Here is a 9,151-nt window from a genome sequence, read left to right on the forward strand (position 1 = left end):
TAAAAATAGTCTTTTATTTTACCAATAGGTTCAGCTGGAGACATAATGACATGTTTCAGAAAACAATGCCATCTGTGATCAAACATTCTTGCTGCAGTGACAGGATTTTTTCGTATAAGTTCGCATTTCTCAGCCCAGGCAAGTTGATCTAAATTGATTTGTTTGCCCTCTTGTTTAATAATGGTGTTCAACATTTCAGGCCATCTCATATCAGCAGAACTAAAAGATGCAAAGAATGTTGGTATGCCAAGTTGTCTAATTAAAGCAAAGAGATCTTTCTGTGTAGACATCCAATAGGGAGGGGTCCCTCTGACTGGTCTCAAAAACTTATATCCTTCATCAAACTTAAGTATTTTTTGCAAGGAATCAGGATTTGTCAGCATATCTGGTGTCACCTCTGATAAACTACCCTTCTCAAAACCTTTTCGTAATGCAATTGAGACATTAGACAGAATTTGTTCAACTTCTGATATATACTGTGCATAAAAAATGAAGTCTGAATTTTGAGCAAAACGTCCATCAGCATTTAATATTCGTGCATTCAGGTATCTTGACAATGTGATTTTTTCTGATCTGGCATCGTGAAATGTTGGACCACCAGTCGGATAGAGAAAAGGGAAGCACTTAGCCTCATTGGTTTCATCTGATAACAACCTGACAGGACTGTTACCTTCACCTGGTGCTACATTTAGTACATCATGAAAATGTTGATCAATTATTTCTGAACCAATGTCAACAGGCTGTAGTGATGTGTCTGACAAAAGTCCATTTTGCTCCTTGATATATGTAAGATCTTCCTGTGTTTCATCATCAGCTACCTTCTCATCGTCACTGTTATCAGAAACATTATCTTCCTGCATTTCATTACCATCAGCCTCGTCAGGTTCATTCAAATTGTTGATCCACTGCTCATTAAACTCCACATCTTTATACCACTTATTTTTTTTCACTAAATATACTAAAGCATTTCTGATATGATCCGTGTGGACATATTTATATTCATAATGGCCTTTATATGTCAATTTTCGTTTCAGTTTGATTTTTATCATATGATCATCACATTCATTTCGTGGAAGTATGTTGGTCATGTTTGTAGTATTAACCGGAATACAGACAACAGGTCCATGGCAAGCCCTCTGCCCACCTCTGGGAAGACATAGCAATTTAAGAAAAGGAATATTGAGTGCTATTAGATGTTGTTCCAATGAGTTTAGACATTTTAATTCTTTAGGAATGTCCTCCAAATGCATATTGTTGGCAACACTCTCTTCAGGTAGTTGTCCTCTAAGGATTTTTCGATGGCATGTATAACATATCCACAAATTACAGGCTAAATGACCAGATAAATTACAGTTATGCTCACATTCAGTGTCACATACATGTAAATACGTCAGTGTGATGCATCTTTTACTTAAATCAGCTATGTGCTGTCCTTTTTGTTCATAGCAATCAAATTTACACTCAATAACTTGTTTTCTAAACAATAGCCGATGACATACACAACAAACACATTCTGGACCTCTGCTGACTTCTTGTTGAAACTGACTAATAGTAGCATCAATGTTTTTTTGTCTTTCTCTTTGTTTTGCATAAATTTCACATCCTTTCTGTATTTTACTTATGCGAAAGTTTGCATCATTATGATATTTAGCCTTAGAATATTCACGAACACTGGCATTGAAAGTGGGATTTGTGTTATATTTATACTTAGAATATTCACGAACACTGGCTTTAAAAGTGGGATTTGTGCTATATTTATGCTTAGAATAGTCACATAAGTTAGATTTAAAGACTTTGTTGGTTTTGTATTTGATCAGAGAATATTGCCTAACACATGCTTGAAAATCAACATCTGTGGAATACTTGTCCTTTGATCTTTGACGTTTTGACTGCCGAATGTTAATATCAGTCTTATATTTACTTTTAAGGATTTGTAGTTTTCTCTCCTTATATTCAGTATCATGACAATACTTATTTTTGAACATTTCAATCTTTTTCTGTCGGTATGTAATATCACCATATTTAGTTTTAGACATTTCTTTTGTTTTCTGTCTGTATTCAATGTCTTGAAAATATTTATTTTTGGAGAATTCTATCTTTTTCTGTCTGTATTCTGTGTCATCATAGTATTTAGATTTTACACTAAGTTTTTTTCTTTGTCTGAAATCATTATCACTGTGATATTTCTCACGCTCTCTTTTACATTTGGGCTTGTGTGCTGTGTTATTTAACTTTCTTTTTCGTAAACACTGTGTAATGCTTTCATTACCCCATCCAGCTTTGCATGCTCCTGCACAAACATTTCTTTGATGTTTATGTGTTACACATGTAACAATTTCAAAGTGATTTTCATTACAGTGCTTCAGATATATAGCATTATCTGTAAATACTCGATCAGTTGGTGCATGTACATTCCATCTGTCATCATTGAAAGTAAAAATATTTGTTTTCAGCAAATCGGCTGTACAAAAAATGTCTATTTCTGTGGCCCACGATCCAGAATAATACATTTTACGCTGTGTCAAATAATCTTTAACCGATGTGTACTCTTCTCTTAAATACCTCATAAATTTAGAACTGTTAGCTTTAAGGTGTTTCACAACTTCACGTCTGATTTTCAGGTGTTTCTCTTCATTGCCACATACTGCATGTGCTACACATCGATAAAAGCAGTTGCCGTCTCCTTTGATGCTCTTTGTTTTACATGGTTCTCCTAAAGAACTTATATTTGTACCTTGTACAGTGTGGTTTTCATGAGCTAAATGTAAGCGTGCACACAACGCATCTTGATTTGCAGATGTTAACGGCTTAAAACTGAACTCATTATTTATAGTATCGCCAATAATGATGTCATCTGTGAGTACATTCTCATTTAACAGGACATCTGTCAAATCAACATTTTCTTGTGTATTTTTCTTATCAGGCAATTTTTCTTTATCCAATTTGCTTACATATAGCTCTTGTTTACTCTTACCATCAGTACACTTACTTAGCTTATGTTTGCTCTTGGGTGTAATGCTTGTGGCACTGCATTGACTAGACTTACAAGTTGTGTTAGCAGCTGTGGGTTTACCAGTTGCTGTTGCTTTAACATCCATCGCCTTGAATGGTTTTCTTTCAGTGTTCAGTGAGACAGCAGCAATAACAGTTTGATTATTCAACTGACTATCACCAAGTGGTTTCTGTGCATTTGGTTCCTTATTGCAATCTTTTATGCATATGCCTTCTGCAGGTCTCGAGTCATGGTACAATAATTTATCTAGATCTGCTGCACTTTTTACATCATTAACATTTGTTCTGCTTTGACTATTAGGGACTGAAAAGGCACCTGCATTTCTGTCACACAAGCTTGGCTTGATTCCTGTTACCTCAAATGGAATATATGCATTGCCAAACCTATTAGCAAAGTCATAGAAATACCCTATAACATGATCAATGTTGCTGTAATAAGCTACAAAGCTTGTTGCAGATCTGTATTGTTGGCCATTAATGAAACTGGTTGCATGTGAATCTACAATGGCATACAAATTACCTTGTTTTATAATTGCACATGTATTGGCAGCAATAGTTACCAAACAAGCATCAAAATCACGCAGTGATCGCTCCACTGCTACATGAAATGGCATTGCAAAATCTCCCACTTCTGCATCATACTCAAAAACATCAGTAAAGCCACCGAAAGATGAACCAAACTTTATTTCAAAATATTTGTCACAGTACGTACATGTTCTGGGAAGTTCTGGAATCAATATGTATTCACACTGGCCTTTTCCTATTTGCCTTGTATTTTTTAAAACAACATAAAGGTCATTTCCCTTATTCAGTACATTATCCAAATCTGCAGTTTGCCAAGTCAAAACATTTTTTACACAGTGCTGAAGTACAGATGTTAAACTGATAGCCGCACACTGCTTATTTCTTGTACTACCAAATCGCATATCGTCTTGACTGAACGATCCTCTTATAACTGCTCCATCCAGTACTTTATCAGCTTCATTGGCAGATACCTTGTCAATCACATGCACTTTCTCATTGACAGTCTTATTGGCAGTCCCATGGACCTTCTCAATGACAGTTTTATTGGCAGTCCCATGGACTTTCTCAATGACAGTTTCAATGACAGTTTTATTGGCAGTCGCGTGGACTTTCTCAATGACAGTTTCAATGACAGTTTTATTGGCAGTCGCGTGGACTTTCTCATTGACAGTTTTGGCAGTCACATGGACTTTCTCATTGACAGTTTTGGCAGTCACATGGACTTTCTCATTGACAGTTTTGGCAGTCACATGGACTTTCTCATTGACAGTTTTGGGACAATAAATTGTCGGTATAGGAGCACTTTTTTTAAGAGGAGGCTGAACCTCATATGCGGGTCTTTTCACAAGAGGCTCGACATGGCTGACAACAGCCATGCGCCTCTTTGCCGCCTCAGATCTCCGGAACCCCTTTTTACGTGGCATCTGCAAAAACATAACAAATAAGAAACTGTTAATACAAAAATATTATGCATATATTCTTCATTTTTTTACAATGTTTTAATATATTGACATTGGTGTACTTAAAGGGATAGTTCACTTTAAAAAGAAAATTCTGTCATCATTTACTCATCCTCATGTTGTTCTTAACCTGTATGAATTTCTTTTTCTGATTAACACAAAAGAAGGTTTTTTGAGAAATGATGGCAAACACAGACAGGAAGTGACCATAGACTTCCATAGTAGGAACAAAAAAAATATGATGGAATTTCCTGGATATCGTCAACTGTGTGCTTACAATCATTTATAAAATTTTGTCTTCATTTATCACAATACTTCCAAAATATTTTTTCCTACTATGGAAGTCTATGGTCACCTACTGCTGTGTGTTTACCATCATTTCTCAAAATACCCTCCTGTGTGCTCATCAGAAAAAAGAAATTCACACAGGTTCAGAACAACATGCGGACGAGCAAATGATGACAGAATCCTCACTCCAAAGTGAACTAACCCTTTAAAAGCTAAATTTTTAGTATTGTACAATAAAGGATACTAGAATACTGAACAAGGAAACGGCTTCACTGATGAAACGTGCATGACAATTCCTTTCGCTATATAACGCATCTCTACTAATGAATTAAAAACAAAAGAAATAGAAGGTATTGCCCAGAATAAGTTTTACAAAGTAGTAAATCAGGATGACACCAGTAAGTACAGGCTATATAATTTGTGTGTTTAATTTAGGCTATTTATTTATTTTTGTCCCTGTGCGCCGATCGGAGACGAAGTTTACTGTGCTGATATTCTGAGAGCTTTCTAGTCTTGCGGCAGTCATCAGCAGCGCCTTGCATCGCCCAATCAGCAAATGATGGGCAAGTGCCTTTTTACATGTCCTTAATTTAGTGTATTTGGCTCTCAATTCTCATGCGTGTTTCATCAGTAAAGTCGGTTCGGTGATTAATATTAAATCGCCATTAGCTGCTTTCAGATGGAGCAGCATTTACTATACAGAGCCGTAGTTCACAGAGAAATTAGGGTTCATAATTGAAAAAAAATGTACTCCGATAATCTATGCGCTTTTGGCTAGCTTCTCTGTGAACCACAGGTCTGTGTAATAAATGCCACTCCATCTGAAAGCAGATGATGGCGTTTTACTTCATCTTTACTGATGAGACACGCATAAGAATTGCAGGCGATTTGTTGCGCAGCCATAATCCAAATACATTGAATTAAGGCCATGTTAATGTCCTGATGGTTTGTAATATAATCCACTAGCTAGCCTACCTGTAGTTTCTCTTTCAGCATGTTTGCTTGTGCTTTACAGAATCACAATTTAAACTTCTGAAACGTTTTCATTTTTATATCTACGTTCAAGGTTTTAATGTATTACGTTCATATAAGGCACAAAATTAGTAATCATCTTCTCCGCTTTAGTTTTTAGTGTCTAATATTACATGATGGTCTTGTCATAATTATTAAATAACATCCTAAAATCTTTTCTTTTTCATTTTTAAACACTGCACCACTTGTATTACATTATATACAAAAAATACACTTGTTGATTGATTATGTTTACACATACCATTATATGGTGTGTAATAAGGTAAATGTTTATCAACAAATATTATTCTTTTCTAAAGCTAAGTCAAACACAATGATTTAAAATGTTATGGGGTATTTTTTTAATGTGCATGATTAATTTGAATTTTTGAAAGCCCTAAAAATACATGATTTCATTTTAGACTGGTCTTATGTTCTGCTTTAGAGATAAAGAGACAGTTTCCTAGACCGGGCTTATTCTAGTACAAGACTAAAATGTATGTTTGATCTGTCTTAATTTAAACACACTGATATATCTTAACATATATCAGTGCCATTGTTTTTGCTCAAGACGCACACCAGTAATGTTTATTTATAAGGTTTCTTTGAAACAACTACTTAATAATAATAATAATAGGCCTAGTGCTGGATTATTCTAAACCATGTCAGGAAACTGCCCTATGATATAGCTCTATGATTTCCATTTTAGGTTGTTTACTGTATGTGCACTCTCAGAAGATAATTTACACAAGCTGTCACTGGGGTGGTACCCTTTCAAATAATACACCTTTGTGAAGAGTGCATAATAATGGGTACAAATGTACCCATATCTGTATTTATTTTAAATGTATGCAAAAACGTAAAAGAACAACTTACACCACAAACATGGTAAATATTAGGGCCCATTTAAAGGGTATCGTCCCAGTGACAGCTTTTGTACCTTTTATTCTGAGTATGTATGCATGATAACAGAAAGGAGTAAGCACGCGCCTTCAGCCATCTTCCTGCCAGTCAGCTTGACTGAAAGGGGTCATATGATGAAAATGTTAGCATTGCCACTTTGTAGGTTTGAGCAAAAATGTGTCGTTTTGGGTGTGTTTTTTAAAATGCAAATGAGCGGATGAAGTGCAAACACTGATCACAATGATGGTGGTTTATTGTAATTGAAACTCTATTGTGCTGTCAAGTCCAAAAATGTGTCGTTTTGGGTGTGTTTTTTAAAATGCAAATGAGCGGATAAAGTGCAAACACTGATCACAATGATGGTGGTTTGTTGTAATTCAAACTCAATTGTGCTGTCAAGTCCTTCTTTTCTCTCTCTTTCAGAGTTCAGATTAAGGAGGCGGTATTATTCTAATAAGATATCCTTATGACATCATAATGAAAGCCAAATTTCAATGACCTGTTTTTGCTCACACCTACAAAGTGGCAATGCTAACATTTTCATCATATGACCCCTTGAAAGTAATAAATGAAATATGACACCTGCTGCTCGGTGATGTGACGCGCGTTCAACTCCGGTAAATTCAGGCAGATAATACATTCAGTTGTACTCTTTGCTCTCTCTCTAACTACACTAACTGATTTAATTACAAGAACATACCAATGGTTTAGGTTGGTGCCGTTGTGGGCAAGTGATCTAAGCAAAAGATAAAAAAAAACCTTTTTAAAACAACATGGTTTCCTACACACGTGATTTACAAAACTTTTTAAATCCCGTTAAGTTAGATGTCACCTTACAGTTTCAAATGTTCACAGTTACCTTACTTCGTTATGTGCCGTAAATAAATAAATAAATAAGACTTATTACAGTTATTGCATTCGCCGGTGTCTCAGGGTGTTATTTGGCGCTTACTGCGTTATTTTCTACTTTTGTTGTCGTGCGCGAGTCCGGCCTTTGGTCCGGCTCAGACTTTAGGAGAGGCTGCATTCGCTCGGAGAAAAAACACTTTTAACCATCAAATGCAGCGACAGATCTCTAACAGTATTAAACAGCCATTTACTTGCAGCATATTACATTTCTCCGTAAACTCACATTTTCTATAAAACTGTTATTGTTCAAAACATTCGGTGTTTAGCAGCCTTTCAGTATGATTTCGGAGGCCCCAGTTATTTGGTCGACGGAGTTTTCAAACTACTCAATACACACATTCATCGTCGTATACGTGTAAAGCATTGCATAACAATTGCTATTATTTATTATCTCTATATCACTTTGGATAAAATACATAACTTACCTTTGTTTAAGAACACCAGCAACTTTTTAATACACGACACGACAGCTTATCCACCAACCACGACAACGCATGCGTACAGTAGTGATGAATCCTTTGCAACGAGCCTGCTCTGAGCCGATTCTTTGTAGCGAACTAGAAGAGCCGGCTCCCGTCAGCAAGAGAGCTGCATCTTTAGCCGCAGGCAGAGGCGGGACCTATTTGCATGTGGCACTCGATGCGTCCAATCAAATGGAAAGACAGACTAGGACTATACCATTATGTTAAAGAAGAAAGGGGGAAAGACGCTGCAAAAATCAGTGTAGTGGTACAGTCCGAGTACACAAAGCGTTAGAGAGAGGTGGTGGAGCCGGATTTAAATGAAAGTGCGTTGGGAGAAAGTGAAGGCATTTATCGAAAATAGGAAGAAAGTTAAAGAGTAACCAAACCGTTAACCAACTTTTTTTAGTTAATGATCTGTAAGAATGATGCTTTATTAGTGCTGTTCATTGTTTTTAGTAAGTTTTTTTTTGACATTTGGATATAAAGTGTTTCAATACTACCATATATGGTGTAAAAACGTCTGAGTGCTGCCCTCTTCAGGTTGAACGGTGGCTACTGCAGTTGAATTTTCCTATTGGATGTTGGGTCCAAAAAGTAACTCGTGATGTAAGCAGGTTCAAGCTCACCACGCCCTTGTTACGATCTCACCACATGCTTGGTACGAGCTTAGTTTATCATGTCCCTCTGATTTTAGGGTTTGGTTATGGTTAGGGTTTGGATTTGGGGTAGATTTAGGTTTTATTTAGAAAAATGTTGTCCTTGGGTCAACACAATATGTTGCCCTGAGGACATCAACCACTTGGCAAAATCAGTTTGAGCGTCCCCTCTGTCTTCGTTGGGATCTACCCACTTTTCTTGCATTTTTTAAATATTGCCAGTGGGTGGAGTCAGGCTCTGACCAGGGGTTTAGTTACGCTTTAAGTCATGAAGGAAACCTAAAAAGACTACTTTTGTCTATATTTATTAGGCTTATTTGCTGTAATTCTGTGTTATTTATTTCCAAACAAAACATTAAAAACGGAAAAGATCCGGAATTCTGAGAGAGATAGACCAATGCGTTCTCGTATAAATTGACAACAT

At 36.3% G+C, this 9,151-nt stretch overlaps 1 long non-coding RNA gene across 1 annotated transcript; it reads right to left on the reverse strand.

Moving 5' to 3' along the window:
• Nucleotides 1-3,678: 3,678 nt before the first annotated feature.
• On the reverse strand, nt 3,679-8,303 carry LOC141368993 (uncharacterized). The gene is made up of 2 exons (XR_012372421.1): nt 8,033-8,303; nt 3,679-4,460 (listed from the first exon to the last, which is right to left on the reverse strand). It is a non-coding gene; the product is annotated as an uncharacterized lncRNA (long non-coding RNA).
• Nucleotides 8,304-9,151: the final 848 nt, after the last annotated feature.

The sequence above is a fragment of the Misgurnus anguillicaudatus genome, chromosome 12 (genome assembly GCF_027580225.2).
Source record: "Misgurnus anguillicaudatus chromosome 12, ASM2758022v2, whole genome shotgun sequence".
Classification (NCBI taxonomy): domain Eukaryota; kingdom Metazoa; phylum Chordata; class Actinopteri; order Cypriniformes; family Cobitidae; genus Misgurnus; species Misgurnus anguillicaudatus.